Below are 19,199 nucleotides of genomic sequence, written 5' to 3' on the forward strand. Positions count from 1 at the left end.
GAAAAGAGTGAGTTAGTTTGGGAGGCCTACAAATGGAAAAGGGTAAGGGGAATGATAGATGGAGACCTAATTGGAAATCTCCAAGATCCTCTGGAAGTGGCTAAAAGGCTGCTTCAACATGAAGCAGAAATCATGCATAGAGTGCCTTCTCAATTCCTTCATTTCATTAATACTGAGAAGGATAGTCAGCCCCTAGCCCACATGTCACCAAAATCGACCACCAGTAGTATCCCAGCTGATTCTCCTAGAGAAGATTATCCTCCTGGTTTCGAAGCAGAGATGAATATGGACACTGGTGAAATTAACATCAAGGATGTCGTCGATATAAGGATGACTGAGCATGAAGATTTTGTTGCTGATGATGGATTCGCCTCCTCTAGGGAATTTCTTTCATTTTTATACCAATACAAAGGAGCTCATGTAAAATGAAGCATGGCTGGAAGACTAGAGGAGGAACAGATGAAGAAATTGCAGGATGAGATTGATGTCCTCATGAAAGATATGACTCCTGAGAAAGGGAGGAAATTACTGAAATAGGCCGGTGTAATCATCTTCTCTGGTTGGGATATAAACTCAGCACTTTTATTTGACGGCTTCCTAAAGAAACAAGACTTAAATCAACAGGTGTTGCCTCAGGAGATAGACAAATTGTTCTTAGGCTTTGGATATGATCCAGACAAGAAAGCTCTCCTACAATGGGCATTATATCCAAAGGGGAAGAGGCCTATCATTGTAGACATTGAAGAAACCTTTGGGCACCTCATGGTTCATCAAGTTGGTAAGACAGACCCTAGGGTCACTGCCAAACTCAACTTGGATGTTGCTAGATTGAACCTGGACCAGACAGAATTTTTGGTCAGAGAAAATGTCACATATAAGGGGTTATATGAAAAATCTAAAGAGGAGAATCAAAAGTTGCAGGCAAAAGTATTGCAACTAGAGACAGGGACTCCTATCAGTGAATACACCTCATACCCCGCGGGACGTAGCTTGGATGATGTCTCTGATGCTCTGTACTGGAAGTATCAAGCAGAAAAGGCCAATAAACGCGCAGAAGGTATCCAACAAAGGATGGACAAACTGGTCAACGACATCATAGGACATCGGTTTAACACCATGCTCTTGCAGGTTGAACCATATTGGAAAGTATATAATGGAACGATAAAGGCGTTAATAGAGCATGAGAGACTAAAAGCACGACTGCATGAAGTACTGAATAATGTCGATGCCATGACACTAGAGGAAAAAGCTGAGGGGACTGCGTATATGGAGAATCATGTCAAACTTGAGGATACGCTGAGGAGAGACCTGAAGGATTTGGATGATGAGAAACCTGTTGGAATGCCCTCCGTCTACAAAGAAGGAGAAGTGATATCCCTGGAGGATTTGCGAAAAGAGCTCATCAGCATCAAGGATTGGGCCTTGTCAGAAATAGATCGAAGTAAAGATATGGCCCCTACTGTCAACCAGATGATATTCAAGTATCTATCGCAGGGAGATGAATTAAAGAAACAAAGTGCTCGAATCAAAACCTTCAAGGACGATGATTACATTCATCATTTAGGACTTCTAAATCTCTTTTTGCTTAAGTTTAGAAACACTGAAATTAACGATTAGTATTCCGAAGAGTCGTGTCTCTTCATGAAAAGCCTTCATCCTCATATATATATGAGAATGATTTTTGTAATATGGTGATAGGGATTAGATAGGATGAAGGTAGCGATAAATGAGAGCCTGTAAGTCTTTTGTATACGAACCATAATGGAATACAAATTTTGATCAATTATCTCTCTGCATATGTGTTACGGATCATTTCATTTTCTTTTGGCAATCGTCTATGATTTTGTCTGATAAGATAAGGTTATTCATGTTCTTAAGATCGAATTTATGCTTTGTATTATAATGTTGCAACAAAAGTTTTGCTTGCGGATTGTGATTGTTCCTTGCAGAGCTTAATTGACTGGTCCCTTAAGGGTAGGGTTAAATTCACTCAATCAGCATATGATATAAGCATTTATTTGGTTCCAAAAGAAATAATAACTGACAGGTTCATAAAGGGATGAATTAAAAAACTGTCTCACAGGTTCGCATCATAAGTCCTGAAGAAAAGTGTAATGACTCTGTAACCCAAACAGCAAAGAAGGCACTGGCTAAATCACAAATCACATTCATCATCTCATTCATAATTGATTGTTTTAACAGCAATAGAAGTGATTAAGAAACATAAGATGAACAGTTATTACAACAACAATCTTGAACTCATCTGCTATATCTCCATTTAAGGAACTCATGCCATTTCAAGATCCGGAGATATCAGATTAGGTTAATAAATCTGCTATAAAAGGCACTGGTTATTGGTGACATTCAGTGAATAGGTATACCCGCCTAGGTCCTGCAGAGCCTAAAGTGAGAGAGTTAGTAACCAAATAGGTTCACTCTATATGTTGGCCAAGTCAATTGGAGGGTTTGATCATAGGAGTTGGCATTTCCTTAGAACCTATCCAATCTGTTGATTTGAGACCCAACAGGTTCAGTGATCAATGGAGGAAGATTAGTTTCTGAGATTTGTTGTTGTTCCTTGAGTTAAAGGTCTTCTTACACCTGAGGTTGTTCATTTATAGGTTCCAAGAGTACTTTGAGTGTATTGGGAGTGGACTAATCTACTTGACGGGGCCTGCTGGTTAAACGAATCCAAATACTTTCCAATAACTCCACCTTTTTTGTATTTTATGGTTTAAGATTATTTTTCAAAATAAACTGCAAAGATAGGGAAACAAGAAAATAAAAATGAAACTAATTCAATAACAACTTAATGAGCTACTTAGTAAGTAACCTGCAATCCAAAAATCATCAATATCATCCAAATCAGCATTCAATAACGGACCTCCAATAAACCTACAAAGTCAGCAACCTCACAAATTCATGAAAAGAATATCATCACAATATCCTCTATCTCAGTAATACCCATACACCCCTTATGTGGGCAGTATGATTCATAAAGCAATAAACATAAGACCAAAACCAGTTGCTAATTTCAAACAATAGACATTACCAAATGGCAAAGAAAAAATTAATAGCACATACGCATAGATCAAGCAATCTATAAGTTTCTTCTTGTATTAACTTCAAAGAATGTATCACAAAAATAATCTAGTTCATAACAATCTGCAAAAAATAATCTAAAATCTCTAAGTGGGCCTCAAATAATCAATTTGTGGATCCTTACAAATGAATGAAACTCCTTAACTTATAGAGCTTCTTGTCCTACTTTCTAGGAAATAAACCTATCTAAATTAAGAACTAAAAACAAAGGAGTTGCAGTTGACATGCAAGTCTCTACCTTAGACTCCAATTAACTATTACAAAACTAGGACTGAGAGAGCACTACGAAGATGGTTCTGCATGAGCCAGTCTTTCGTAGTCATCCAAACTTTTGCTCAAAACTAAAGCATAAGTTGGAGGTGCATTTGAAGTCCTAGTATGGTGACATGGAAAAAATACTCCAAAAGATCATGTTATCAGTAGCAACTATATGTTTATCTTTCACTTCTTTTTATAGGTCTTGTAGTTGTTGTTGATACATGCAATCACCTCAGTAGGAGGGTCAACAACATGTTTAATCCTAAACTTGTACTTCCTCAAAATCTCATCTGCATTCTTTCTTCTACTTTCCAACTGTTCTATCATTTCTGAGACCTGTTGACACTGAGTTATCAAATATGTATACCTATCCATCAACACAACATCAAATTGAGCAAGAGCTGCAAAATGTTGTGCCTCAAATCCATCCCATTGGTAGAGTACATGGTCCTCCTCCATATGTCCAGCACTGGTTATATTAAGCCCAAAAACTCTTAATATTTTCCTTACAAAATTCTTGTATTTATCTACCAGACTAAGAAGGGGAGACCGAATACCCATTATATCCTTCCCATACTGTTGTAGCATTTCAATATTCAACTCAAAAATGTATAAGTAGGATTGTAAATTTTTACAACTATCTCTGCCTAAGAGGTCTTCTCTTACTATAACCTCTTCCCCAAGATTCAAAAGTTTATTCAAAATTTGAAACTATTTTCCAAAAATGTTGAGATTTCACTCCCACTGTTGAGAACAAGAAGCTAACACTCCTCTGACCTACATGGCCTTTACATATTTTCTCATGGTGTTTTGCGAGAATAATCTAATTATAGAGGTATTTATTCATGCCCATGCCTTTGTTGTGGATGCCACCTGTCTTACCTCAACCAATGCCTTTATATCTCCTTCTACGAGTGATGAGGTTGAAGGTAGGTTATCATCTATACATGTATCCAAGGGATTACCCATCTATACAAATAGCTTCTTATATTATTCTAGTTGTGCCTTGACCTCTGAATGGGAGATATGCTCCTTTTCTATTCGGCCCCTGATAACACTAGTAGCAAGTTCTAATGTATCTAGCTCTCCCTACTTGGTCTATTTACCCAATTTGACCTATGAAACTTGGTATTTCGGTGAGTCTTCACCTTCAGCTTGTGTTGGAATTGCTACATCAGCAATCACGTCACCAAAATCTATCCTTGACAAATGATGCATTGTCTTTGCTCTCTTTGTTTAATGTGGTTCTTCAGTGATGGCTTGTTGTAATGTAACCTTTGGTAGCACCACTTTCTTCTTATTCTCAGAGGTGAAGTTTAACCATTGTGTCACATTCTTATCCTTTTCACTTTTATGTGGCACAATATCAGCAGTCGCCACGTGTACGTTTGACTACTCCTCTGCTTCATCTTTCTCCTCTCCAGCTTGCTCCTAGGTTTGAATATCTGGGGTTGACGTAGCCGGTGGAATTTGGGTAATTAAAAGAATGAAATCAACATTCACCTATTGTTTCTTATACAACTCTCCTAACCTATCACTCATCTCTTCTTCAAACCCCTTGCCACCTTTATCTATTTCCTCTATACCTAGCTTGGCATCTATCTCTTTTAGTAGATCTTCTTGGTCTTTTGGAGTTAAGACCAATCTTTCATCCTGTGAATCCTCAGGCTCATTTTGTTCCTTCTCTTCCCCAAGTGGTTTCTCAGCTAGTAGACCTTGTTCATCAATGTGCATGGGGTCAACTGGTACCTATTCCTTAAGCTTGGTAAACTTCTTTTCTTTCTTCCCTTTTGTTTGTCTTTGTACCAGTTGTTCCATAAGTTGCTCATCCTCTTGGTCAGAATCTGATTCAATGTTATGAATGCTTACATTTTCTACACCAAGAAACAATATTGTACTTACTTGACGTAATGTTCTTGATGTTGTTGCAAAGACACTAGATGATGTTGGCAGAGGAGTTGTAGTGGTTGACGTCAAAATTGGAGCCTCTATGGTTGTAGTTGGCAGGGAGTGAGTAGATGTACTTGTCATATCAGGAGGAGGTTGGGTACTTTCACCGGTTTTCCCTTCTTCATATTCCTCTTGAGTGCCTTCTCATGGCCTTTTCCCAATTGCTACCCTTATAATAGGGAATACCTCTACCAATGGCATGACTCCTAACCCTTCTCTAATTCCTAAATCAACGACCTTCTTAAAAATTTCAGCCTTCCTCATTCGCTGCTTAACTTGCTTGATGAGTTCCTCAGTACTTTCTTCGGGTTGCGCTGCCTCTTCTAGGTCCGTAGAGGTATTCTTTCTAGAGTTGGACCTTGTCCTGCAGACATACTCCTTATGAGCCCTTTACTGAGGAACACCTGAGGTTGATTCCTTTTGCTTCCCATTTGAAGCACTTGCCCTAACTGTCAAACTTAACCACTGCCTATTTCTATCTATAATAGTTTGAGTTACTCTATCTATATCCACCTCTTAATGCCTTGACCATCTGATTAGAGAGAGGGGCTTCTTATCAATTTCTTGTTCCTTATATGTAGGATCTAATAAATCACCATCATCCCTTAACTTTTTATGGATATTGGTCTCTATTTCAAAATTCCTTATCTGTGGAACTGAGAGCCTGGAATACCTTTTCTCTCTGACTTCAAAACTGTCTTGGAGGTTGGCCCAAAAATCCTACAATCTTGACTTGTGTCCCTCATATGCCTTTGGCATCATTTGCTTTAGTTTGTCATTTAGATCGTAATACTCTCTAGCATAACTGAATTCTTTTAAATTTAGATCTTGCAACTCCTACTATGCCTTCTTAGCTACCTAAATCTTCAAACAGGAAAAATAACCAATAGAAATTGAAAAATCCACACATGTCTTATTTTTTGAAGACAAAAGTGATTGCAACCCAAGCATCTACTTGACATACTCTAATAATATAATGCGGTCATTGTTGTATCTTGGCAGTAGCATAAGGCTCCCTATGAATCCACTAACCCTAATATACATGTAACGTTCATTCTGAATGAACCAACATGCTTATTCCTGATTATGGTCATTTATTCTAGGATTATTCTATAACCAGTATCACTTGTGAGTTTGATGATGACAAGGAAAAGGAAGGCATCATTTCTTCTTTTGTAATGTGCCTTTGTGCTACCTAGAGGGAGTTGGGTGTAATACTCACACACCTTCTTTTGTTCTTCCTCATCTTCGAGTTGGCCTTCTATCTACAACCCTGGAAATTTTCCTTCTCGAGCCGCTACCCAGACAACATATGAAGTGAAGAAGAATTTCTTCATTTTATGCACATCTACCAATTTCCTATGTATATTATTTGATAAGATTTGATCCCAATCAAAATATTTCTTGCCAATCAGAATAGTAGTCATGTAGTGAAACATCCATGGGTGAAAGTGTCGGTAATCTGTCTTGCCAAAGGCCTTGCTTAGCATAATAATTGTGGCTCCTCGAAATTGGCCCTTAGAATGTTGTTGGCCTTCAATCCTATTTTTCTCTCCTCCTCAAGCCAATTTTCATTCATATGCCTTTTTCTCAAAGTAATATCCCCATCCCATACTTTGATAGCTTCTTCCACAGTTGTTAAGAGCATCTCTTTCTCTCTTGAAAGAATACCAAACACATATCCTATCATATTAGTATATAAATCTATTACTATCCTTCCTTGGGCATCAGTGCACTTCCTAGTGTCTGCATTTTAGAAGTGTGCCACGGTCATAATGAATTCCGAGGCTTGGATGGATTGAGAAAAAATAGTTGCTTCTACGAGCCATGATCTCTTGATCCTCCTATAAGGAGCCTCTAGCCTTGTTTTATCCAATTGTGTTACAATGTCTTCTAATTCAACATGTCCTACCTTTGTATTAGTTACCCATTTGATTTGATCGTCCAATTTTGAAACATAAACCTGCCCTTGATAATGGTACTTCATGGTTGCGGGGAGTCTATCCAATTCCTTGTCTTTCTTGTTGGAAGTTGGGTCCATCTAATTTTTCTGATTTGCAAGAAAGAACCACAAATTAGCCTATCACATCATCAAATATATCAATTATATTACCCACTTTGGGACTCTAGGACTCTGGGGTTATGGGGTGGACAACTCTTTCTCAAACAACTGACCTCAAAACATCGGGGTTCCGAGGTGAGGATGGGCTAAAAAATAATAATAATAACATGGCCCGGAACTTCGGGGTTTCGGGGTGGACCAAAATAATGGAGCCCGGGACTCTGGGGTTCCGGGGTAAAACAAGGCTAAAACAATAAACCCAAAAATCTAGGGTTTTGGGGTTCCGGGGTGGACTAAGTGCACAGCTCATTCGAGACTTCAGGAACCCAAAGTCCCAGGGTAGTTCAAATAATGGCCTAAAAGGTGCTCTAAAACTCTGGGACTCTAGGGTTCTAAGTTAAAACAATGGCCTAAGAGGAAACAACTTCGGAACTCTAAGGTCCCGTGGTTCCGAGGTTAGGTGCAGTTCATCCATTGGTCAAAAGGGATGGTTCGAAACTCTGGGGATCTGGGGTGAAAGAACAATCCAAAAAAAGATCAACCTCGAGACTTCGAGGTTTCGGGGTTCCAAGGTGAAAACAACTACTAAGCCGAGAACTTCGGGGTTCTGGGGTTTGGGGGTTGGAAATCCCTAAGGGACACGGGAAGAATACGAACACGCAAAATGAGAAAAACCAAAAAAAAAAAATCTAAACTAAAAAACTAAAAGATATAAACTAGAAAACACAAAGAGGGCAAAGAAATCTACCAACTTGGTGGAAGAAATCCCTCAAAAATTCAGCTATACGGTGGCACAAAGTCGACAGGAAAAGCAAGGAAGTTGGAAAACTTCAAATGCACAAATCAGCTCAAAACAAATCATATCCTCTATTTATACCCTTGATATTCTATCTATGCAGTCACCTTAAACACGACCTCAAGAGTTTGGGGTTCAGTCCTTCCAAGGTGAAAACATAGAAAAGCCAAAAACCACAAACAAACCTTGGGACTCTGAGGTTCTGGGGCTCCAAGGTAAAAAAAACAAGCAGGGCCACCTCGGGACTCCAGGATTGCAAAGACAACACAACTTTAGGACTCCAGGGTTCCGGGATTCTGAAATGACTAAAAATAAAAGATGAAGAACTTGGAATTCTGGGACTCAGGGATTCCAAGGCTTCAACAACAAAAATAGACAAGGCATGACTTCAGGACTCTGAGGTTCTAGGGTTCTGAGGTTGTGACATATACAAGAAACAAAATCCTACCTCGGAACTCCAGGATTCCAGAGTAAGAACACAACCAAAAACAAGTTCCTACCTTAGAACTCTGAGGTTTCGAGGTTCTGGGGAAGGACTTCAAAAATAGGCAAAGGACACCTCGGGACTCCGGGGTTTCAGAGTTCCGAATGGTCAAGGCAAAAACTAAAAAAAAACAAAGCTAAAAATATCTAAAAGGAGGAACCCAAATTTTTGAGACAAGGAAACTAATGGGGTTAGGTATGCAAGGCATAATAGAACCCTAAAATTCAAAATGAGTAAAGCAAGCCAAACCTCTTCCTATGTTGAGAAGAAAAGAATGTTGCAACAATATTTACTAGACCTCATCCTAGGATCTTGTTACCAAATTTTTGCACATGCTAAATTTGGTGGCCTAGTGAGGCCTTGCTTTCATTCATATTGAAAGGTGTCAAGCAAATCAGCAAATATCAGGTTAAATCATCAGCAAGAAATCAGATATGCTTTATTTTTTTTAACTTGTTTGCTTCATGTGCAAATACAAGAAAAGTAAAATACAGCATGTGGGTTAAAATGTGGCTCCCACGAGGGTTGAGCCCAGCATGTTGATGGAGATGGGTGTTACAAAGATAAATAGATCACAAAGATATTCATTCTCCATTGCACTTTCTAGAATGGCATGGCTTATCAAACCTTCAGGTAAATTCATTTGGCAAGTGTATCACCAAATCCCCTACATGGCTGATGGAAGGTAAAAGAAACTTCAAAACAAATGCAATTGGCCTACGTAAGGCATATTTTTTACCTGGGCGCCAAGTTGGGTTTACAAAAGAAACAAACTTTCAAGGGAAAGTATTTATCCCACATTGGCAGTGCAGAGGGAGTTTATCGCATTTAAATATAAGAACACCTATAACCATAGTGTCAAATCTTATGGGCTTTTGACAAGGAGTAGCTCAGCGTTGGTGGGTCCCCCGCATGCGTGTGCATCTCAAGGAGCTCGAATTTTGTAGCAGAAGGGCAAATTAACCAGCGAGCAAGTCGGAAAGATCAACGGTGATCAAGAAAGATCCAGCGGCTGTCGCTATACCGCGATAGAAATATTCTCATCAAATACTCCCCATGACTTGGCAACAAAGCACGTGTAGAAAAGGTGAAGTGCCCGGAATGAATACCCTAGCAACTGGCGAGGTGGTAGACAGGTGGTGCCTAGATGGTGGCCAGCTAGATGCGCAGACAAACCAAAGAGTGACCTATCGAATAGACCTTGGCATCGATGGATCTCTAAAAGGATTCACCGAAAGCATCAGTTCCATCAAAATAAGGTACATTGGAGAAATCAGAACTAGTCCCACCGATAAAATAAAAGGGTATCAATGAGACATATGAGTAGTTCGCCAAGGGAGGAATTTTGGCCGAAAGAATAATATTGAACAGACCAAGGCGGGCCCAAGTCTAGTGGCAGGTCCAAGTGGTGAGACAAGCGGATCTCATGAGTGAACTAGTGGCTGACACGTGGTGACACCATGGCATAAGAGAGAGCTGCTTAGAGCGGCTAAAGGTCGAGCAGATCAAGGAAGATCAACAGTGATCAAGAAAGATCCAATGGTTGTCGCTATGTCACGATGGGAAGATGATCATCAAATACTCACCACGACTTGGCGACAAAGCATGTGGCGGTTAAGGTGGTACCCAATTGGATCCAAAGGTGAATAGGAAGTGACATGTGGCGGGCCCACCAGAAGAGAGAGTAGCCCAAGTGAATTAATGGGTGGGAATGTCAAGGAAGATCTGATAGTCAGACGGATGATTTGACGATGGTCGCTATGTCGCAATGAAAAGGTGCCTAATTGTTAATCCTCGCGACATAGCGACAAGTCGTAAGCAGTCCCGATAGTTGAATGTTAATCTATCATGTGTTGATGGTTAATGCAAGTGGTTAAGTCATATGGTCAGGTAACCGGTAGCGTCCAAGTGGACTCAGCACAAAATGAGGAGAATTCTTCAAGTAGTTTGGGGTCCGATTTAAGCTTGAGAGCAAGTTTGCATGAGTTAGTTCTCATAATTTTGAGCCTATTTTGGTGGCTTTTTTATTTCCACTCAAGGATTAGTTTTCAGAAAAGATATTTTCAGTGGGAGTTCATCTTCAGTCATTCTGGAGTCATCTTTCCTCTACCTTTTGGAAGGTTTTTGTATAAAGTGAAAAAAGTTTTATCTTTCTTTGAGAGTTCTTGATCATTCTCTTGTTGGTTATAGCAAAGAATATATTCTTGTAGCTCCTATGTAGTTTTATGATAGACAACTGAATAAAATTATCAGCTTATGCCTTATATTTTTGGAGTTCATTTTTTATTCATGATTGAGAGCTAGTTTATTGTGTTATTGTCTAGATAACCTTTAAATTTTTTGTCTCATTTGTAACTCATAGGTTGTGCATTGTGATGAATTGATTCATTTGGTTGATTGTGAAAGTTTTTTCTTTCTTTTCAATTTCTTGAAGTTTAAATCATTTGCATGAAATATTTATGTGCTATGAACCAGAAGTCTATTTGTGCAGATTGGTGTTTTTAGGAGTCTATTTCTGTCATTTTGAGATATCATATTGATGCTTCACCTTAGTTTAACATTCGTAAAGTCAGTCTATTTTCATTTTTTGTTTTCCTATCCCTTTTCTTGGTAAAGAATTTAGAGTTATTCACAGGGAACCAGCCTTTCATCTAGAGTTTAATTCTCACTATAGGCAACCCACAGGCCTAAGAATTATCCCATGTGTCACCAAGTTGCTTGAGCTTTCATCTTGTGCATTACGGGTGCAATTTGAGTGACAACAGTTTTTGGCACATCTGGTGGGACCTGTTTGAGCTATCTCAATTCAACAAATATTCACTCTTGCTACTTTTTTGTGTGAGGAGCAGCAATTTCAGCCTTTAGAGGCAACAATTTTCATACCTGGTGACTCATTTTCTTGGTTTCTATGCAGATTTAGTGATATTTTTTAGCTTATGAGAAAGATTCAAACCAAATCAAGTAAAGATATTGTTGAGCATTCTCATCTATCACACAAGAGAATGTTGCAATCAAACTCTTGGCTGCCTCATTTAAAGGGAAAGCGCTTCAGTGGTTCAGAGGACTACCTATAAACTCAATTGATACCTAGGATCATCTAGGTGATAGATTAAATTCACAGTTTGAGGACAAATCTGACCATTTGTCACTATTAGAATAGCTGAGTACCATAAAGAGATCCCCTCAAGAGCAAATGACTAACTTCAATTTTCGTTTCCAGAAGACTTGGAGCAGAATCCCTATCATAGTAAGGCCTACTACTGCACATGCATTTCTATATTATTTTAGGGCCCTTAATAGTGACATTTCAGTCATGATTCAGTCTATGGGAGCAAATACTCTACCAAATGCATTTGATGTTGCTATTAGAGCAGAAAACTACCTAATTCAAGCTGGTAAAATAGCCCCTAGGCCCCCAATGCCCATATTTCCAAAACTATAGTCTATTGTACCTCTTTTAGAGCCTCCTCTAGTTGTTGCCCCACCTTTAGCAGCACTGAATTATCAAGTGGCAGCCCAAGCAAATACTGTCACACTCCCAAATCAAGAGTTTCAGGTTTTTAAAAATGAAATGAAAACCATGTTCCAAGGCTTTGGTAACAAAATGACCAATATTGAGAAGCAAGTTTCCCAGAACACCAAGCCCTATCAAGCTCCTTATCAAAATAACCAGCAGAACAGGCCTCCTTATCAAGTTGACCGTCAGGGTCAGAGAAGAAATTATAGCCAAAGATCCAATATACCTTACAATCCCAACACTACCAGCACATCCAGAGATATCGTCCCAACTCAAAACAACATGGCATCGGATTATGATTGGTGTTATCCTTGCAACCAACCTCATAATTAGACCACTTGTTTGAATGGTATGCTACATCAAGCACTCATGGTTCAAAATAATGTTGTTGTCTTAGAGGATAGTACTCATGGAACTCATGATAAACAAGTTTCTCATTCTGAACAAGGCTTGGATGTCACCTTGGTCAATTGGCAAGGTGAAGAATTTTGTGGAGTAAATCAGCCACAAGCTCAGAATCAGTCCTACACTTCTATTGCAGCCAATACACAGTCCAAAAAGAGAGCCATTGATATAGGACAAGCAGCTGATAAAGGCATCAATCAGGCTTCTACAAGACAACAAGCACCACCTGGACCTTAGCCTACTCCAAATACACAAATCCTACCAAAAGGGAAACCAGTGGTCAATAAGGATCAGCCAAGAGGTCAATTACAAACAACACAATTTCAAGAGGATATTGTTGTTAAAAGAGGACAACAGAAGGTTAGTACAAGTTCATTTAATATTTTGGATCAATTGAAAAAGATGCATGTCAGTGTCTCAATGTGGGATTCCTTAGCTCTTCCAGGGCAAAAGGATTTGCTTAAAAATGCCTTATCTAACATCTCTTTGTCACAAGAGCTTCCTAATGAGCAACCCAAAGTTGTCTTATCCAATGCCCCTTAAGAAAAGAAGGATGAACAACAAACTCAAAAGGTTAAACCCCCTCCTTTTTATTTGACTTTGATCATAGGTCAGCACCTAGTGCATAATTGTATGATTGATTCAGGTGCAAGTAGTTATCTCATGCCAAAGAAGATAGTTGATAGGTTGGGTTTGATATATGAACCTCTTTCAGAAGGGGTATTCCAACTAGATGGGACAGCAGTAAACACAGTAGGTGTGATTAGAAATTTGGGTCTCATATTGCATGCATGCCCAAATTTCTCAATTCCACAAGATGTATACATCATATTCCACCTCACTTTGCTCTATGCTTGTCTAGAGATTTCACAGCCAAGTTGGGTGGGTATTTGTCTTCTGATTGGTCACACATGTTTTTTAGAACAAGATATGGTACCAAAGTGACCATAAAATCAGAATTGTTAGCTAATGATCATATAGAACCATACATCCCAAGTGTTGTTAATGCAAATTTGTCTATACAAGAACCTAATGAACAACCTAATATCCCAGATCCAAACACACCAATAAAAGGGATACCTGATGTAGTATTAGATGAATGGGCAGTAGAGAATGATGAGGAAGATCCATTCAAGCATATGGAAGAATTAGAGTTAGGTCTCTACATGATCCATGAAGAAGGTTTCGTTGTCCCTAATCTTGAAAAGGGCGACAATCAATTGCCCAATCAGTAGGGTGAACAACAAAACAATGAATTGTGGCAACTCTATTTTGATGGCTTGAGGAGCAAGGTTGGTTCTAGAGGTGGTGTTATGTTATCTCTCCTGAAGGTAAGAAATACTTTTTAGCCTTTAGATTTTCTTTTAGCTGTACTAATAATACAGCTGAATATGAGTCACTTGCACATGGATTGGAGTGGGCTAGAAAAAGAAATATAAAGTGTTTGCAAGTAATTGGGGATAGTGAGCTAGTGGTAAATCAAGTAAGAGGTGTCAATGTGACTAAAAATGATGTCCTTAAAATATATAAGCATAGGATATGGAACTTAATTGAAGAATTTGATGCTTTCAATCTGTTGTCCATGCCTAGAAATCAGAATAAGGAAGTAGATAAGTTGGTTGCCTTGGGTGCTCAATTTGACATACCAGATGAGGTAAGAAATATTGAAAAACAACAATATGTCAAAGTGGTTGTTAGGCCTTCAATTCCAGATAACAGTGTCAATTGGAAAGTCTTTGATTTAGATGAACAAATTATTAATTTTCTTATTGAAGAGGCTGAATTTGCAGCTGGTAATCAGCATAAATTTGTAAAGCAATATGAAAATTAGATTCTTCAATTGAAAAATAATAAGTTGCCAAAGGGATTGGTAACCCTTGAGTCAATCTTTAACACCGATGATCAGGTTAGAAAGGAAAAAATTAGCATGTTGGTTAAAGAGGAGCACTACGAACCTATTGAGATCTTCAGAGATAACTTATTAAAGCTTGGAAAGGTATGTACAGCTGAAGAGAAGCAAGCATTTATTTTGCTTTGTCAAGAGTTCAATGATGTGTTTGCATGGCAGTGTGAAGATTTGAAGGGATTTAACCCCGCATTAGCCCAACACACCATAGAGTTGGAAGTTGATGCCAAGATTGTGAGATAAAATCAAAGGCCCCTTAATCCAAAACTCGAGCATCTCATGAAGACAAAACTAAACAAGTTGATCCAAGGTAATATCATCTTTCCTATAAAGCATACATCTTGGGTTTCAAATTTGGTTCCCGTAAGAAAGAAGAATAGTGAGCTTAGACTTTGTGTAGACTTTAGAAATCTTAACAAAGCTTCTCTACAAGATCATTACCCATCACCCTCAATGGAGCATATCTTACAAGTAGTTTTAGGTTCAGATAGATTTTCACTACTTGATGGTAACTCTGGTTATAATCAGATTCTAGTAAAAGAGGATGACCAATTTAAAACTACCTTTACTACAAAATGGGGAACAATGGCATATAGGAAAATGCCTTTTGGTTTGTCTAATGCAGGAGCAACCTTTTAGAGGGCAATGTATATGGCCTTCCAAAGTCTTATAAATAAATTTGTTTTGGTTTAACTTGATGACGTAACCATTTTTTCAAACAATGCGTAAGAGCACTTTTCTCACTTAAGGCAGATTTTTGAAAGGTGTAGAGAATATGGAGTATCTTTAAATCCCAAAAAGTGCATTTTTGTTGTACACGAGAGTAAGTTGTTGGGCTATATTGTCTCCAAACATGGAATAACTATACATCCAGAGAGGGTAAGTGCTATTTTATCTTTACCTTTACCTGCACATAAGAAAGGCCTTCAAAGCTTTATAGGCAGAATCAATTTTGTAAGGAGATTCATCCCCAATATAGCATTTCTTATGAAGCCATTGACTAGCATGCTTAAGAAAAATGTTACTTTCAGCTGGTCCAAAGAGGCTAAGAATAATTTTGAAGAAATTAAGACTGTCATAGCATCAGCACCTACTTTGATTAATCCAGACTTTGTAAAGGATTTTATATTATATGCTTTTGGTACTTTTGATATTATTTCAGCTATGTTGATTCGGCAGAATGATGAAGGATTGGAGCAGCCAATTGCATTCTTCAACCAAGGCCTAGAAGGGTACGAACAAAATTATTCTTTTGTTGAGAAATATGCATTAGCAGTCATTAGAAGTTGAAAGAAATTTAGAGACGTGCTTTCAAATAACAAAATTCACCTAATGGTTGCTCATCCTAGTATAAAATATTTTTTGTTGAATAGAGATCTTAATGACAAAAGAACCGGTTGGATCAAGAAAGTGATGGAGTATGATGTCAATATCAAGGTAACGAAGCTGATTAGAGGTAAGGGACTATGTGAACAACTTGTTGATCACACAAAAAATAGTGAACAAGAGAATGAAGAAGTTGTCCTAGTTCATGAAGATAATGAGCCAATTGTTGTAGCAACACCTCCTACAAGTTGGGTGCGAGAAATTATGAATTTTCTTCATACTGGTGAGTGTCCTAAAGGCCTGAACAATGCTAAACAAAGATGCTATAGACTTCAAGCTATCCCTTATATCATTTTGGATGGAATTTTGTTTAGAAAATATTTTAATGGTGTATTCTTAAGATGTGTAGATTCCAATCAAATTGACAGAATATTAGAGGAATTCCATAATGGACCAATTGGTGGTCACTTTGCACCATGGACTATAGCATTAAAGATCATGAGGGTAGGATATTTTTGGCTTGATTTGCATTAAGATGCATATGCTTGGGTAAGGAAATGTAAGAATTGTGCAGTATTTGTAGGCAAATAGAAGATGGCAGCTTTACCCCTGCAACCTGTTCAAATTGAACAACCATTCATGAAGTAGGGTCTTGATTTTATCAGAATCATCAATCCACCTTCAATTTATGGGCATAAATGGATCTTGACAGCCACTGATTACTTTACCAAGTGGACTGAAGTTGTACGCTTGAAGGAGGCAAATGAAAGTGCAGTCCTAAACTTTTATCAGGACTTAGTAGCAAGGTTTGGTATTCCTGATTCTATTATTTCAGATAATGCATTAGCTTTTTTATGATTTAAGATTATTGATTGGGTTGTCTAGAACAGCATATTTTTTAGTACTTCATCCAATTATTACCCTCGGGGTAATGGACAAGCCGAGTCTACTAATAAGAACTTAATTAGGATAATCAAGAGGACAATAGAAGATAATCAGAAAGCTTGGCACACTCGGCTGAAACATGCATTGTGGGCTAATAGAATCACCCCTAAGAGAGATACAGGTATATCTCCCTATGTCCTCATTTACGGTAAAGAGGCAAGACTCCCAATTTCAGTCAAAATGCCTACACTAACTCTAATTAGAGAGCTATAAATGTTGCAAGAAAAACCCATGCAGGTTAGGTTGGCAAAACTAATGGAGTTGGAGGATGTGAGAAAGCAAGCATTGATGACTATTGCAAATCATCAAGCTCAGATGAAGAGGACTTTCGACAGGAAGGCATCTTTGAGAGTTTTCAATGAGGGAGATTTGGTTTTGAAATGGGATGAATTAAAAAGTAAGCTTGGAAAGCATACCAAATTAAATGCCATATGGGATGGCCCATAAATCATTACTAGGAAAAAGAAGCATAATGCCTTTCATCTTTCAAAGTTGAATGGTGCAACCCTGCCAATCCCAGTTAACGGGATTCATCTCAAAGCTTTCCTTTGATTTTTTCATTTTAGTTAATAAGTGTCGATGCACATTTTGTTTTCTATTTTTGTTGTTCTAAGTTTCAATAAGTGTTGATGCACAGTTTTGTGGTTTCTGGTTTGGGCAGCACCACTTGTTTTTTCCTAGTTTTCCTGTTTTGTTTTGTTGTCATGCTGTGGAGCAGCTGAATTTCAAGAAGTTCCATTTGGAGAGAGGGTTGAGATAACTCCATAAGCCCAACGGATAAGCCATGACTGGTCTATAGTGTTTAGCAAGGAAACACTCCGCAATGGTCGCCAAAAATGTTACCAAATTTTTGCACATGCTAAATTTGGTCACCTAATGAGGCCTTGCTTTCATTCATATTGAAAAGTGTCAAGAAAATCAGCAAATATCAAGTCAAATCATCAACAATAAATCAGATATGCACTATTTCTTTAACTTGTTTGCTTCATGTGCAGATACACGAAAAGTAAAATACAGCATGTGGGTTAAAATGTGGCTCCCACGAGGGTTGAGCCCAGCATGTTAATGGAGATGGGTGTTACAAAGATAAATAGATCACAGAGATATTCATGCTCCATTGCACTTTCAAGAATGGCATGGCTTATCAAACCTTCAGGTAAATTCATTTGGCAAGTGTATCGCCAAATCCACTATGTGGCTGATGGAAGGTAAAAGGAACTTCAAAACAAATGCAATCGGCCTGTGTAAGGCATATTTTTTACCTGGGTGCCAAGTTGGGTTTACAAAAGAAACAAACTTTCAAGGGAAAGCATTTATCCCACATTGGCAGTGCAGAGGGAGTTTATCACATTTAAATATAAGAACACATATAACCATAGTGTCAAAGCTTACGAGCTTTTGATAAGGAGTAGCTCAGCGTTGGTGGGTCCCCTGCATGCGTGCGCATCTCAAGGCACTTGATTTTTGCAGCAGAAGAGAAAATTAACCAGCGAGAAAGTCAAAAAGATCAACGATGATCAAGAAAGATCCAATGGCTATCGCTATACCATGATAGAAAGATGCTCATTGAATACTCCCCATGACTTGGTGACAAAGCATGTGCAAAAAAGGTGAAGTGCCTGGAATGAATACCCTAGCGACTGGCGAGGTGGCAGACATGTGGCACCCAGATGGTGGCCAGCTAGATGCACAGATAAACCAGAGAGTGACCTATCGAACAAACCTTGGCATCGATGGATCTCTAAAATGATTCACCGAAAGCATCAATTCCATTGAAATAAGGTACATCAAAGAAATCAGAACTGGTCCCGCCGATAAAATAAAAGGGTATCGATGAAACTAAGGTATCGATGAGACATGTGAGCAGTTCACCAAAGGAGGAAGTTTGGCCGAAAGAATAATATCAAACAAACCAAGGCGGGCCCAAGTTGAATGGTAGGTCCAAGTGGTGAGACAGGTAGATCTCATGAGTGAACCAATAGCTAACACGTGGTGACACCATGGCATAAGAGAGAGCTACTCAGAGAGGCTAAAGGTCGAGCAGATCAAGGAAGATCAACGGTGATCAAGAAAGATCCAACGGTTGTCGCTATGTCGTGATGGGAAGATGATCGCCGAATACTCACCACGACTTGGCGACAAAGCACATGGTGGTTAAGGTGGTGCCCCATTGGATCCAAAGGCAAATAGGAAGTGACACATGCCAGGCCCGCCAGAAGAGAGAGTAGCACAGGTGAATTAATGGGTGGGAATGTCAAGGAAGATCTGACGGTCGGACGGATGATCTGACGGTGTTTTCTATGTCACAATGAAAAGGTGCCTGAATGTTAATCCTCGTGACATAGAGACAAGTCATCAATAGTCCCGGCAGTTGAATGTTAATCTGTCATGTGTTGACGGTTAATGCAGGTGGTTAAGTCAAATGATTAGGTAACCAGTAGCATCCAG

The sequence above is a fragment of the Cryptomeria japonica genome, chromosome 9, assembly GCF_030272615.1.
Source record: "Cryptomeria japonica chromosome 9, Sugi_1.0, whole genome shotgun sequence".
In the NCBI taxonomy this organism is placed as follows: domain Eukaryota; kingdom Viridiplantae; phylum Streptophyta; class Pinopsida; order Cupressales; family Cupressaceae; genus Cryptomeria; species Cryptomeria japonica.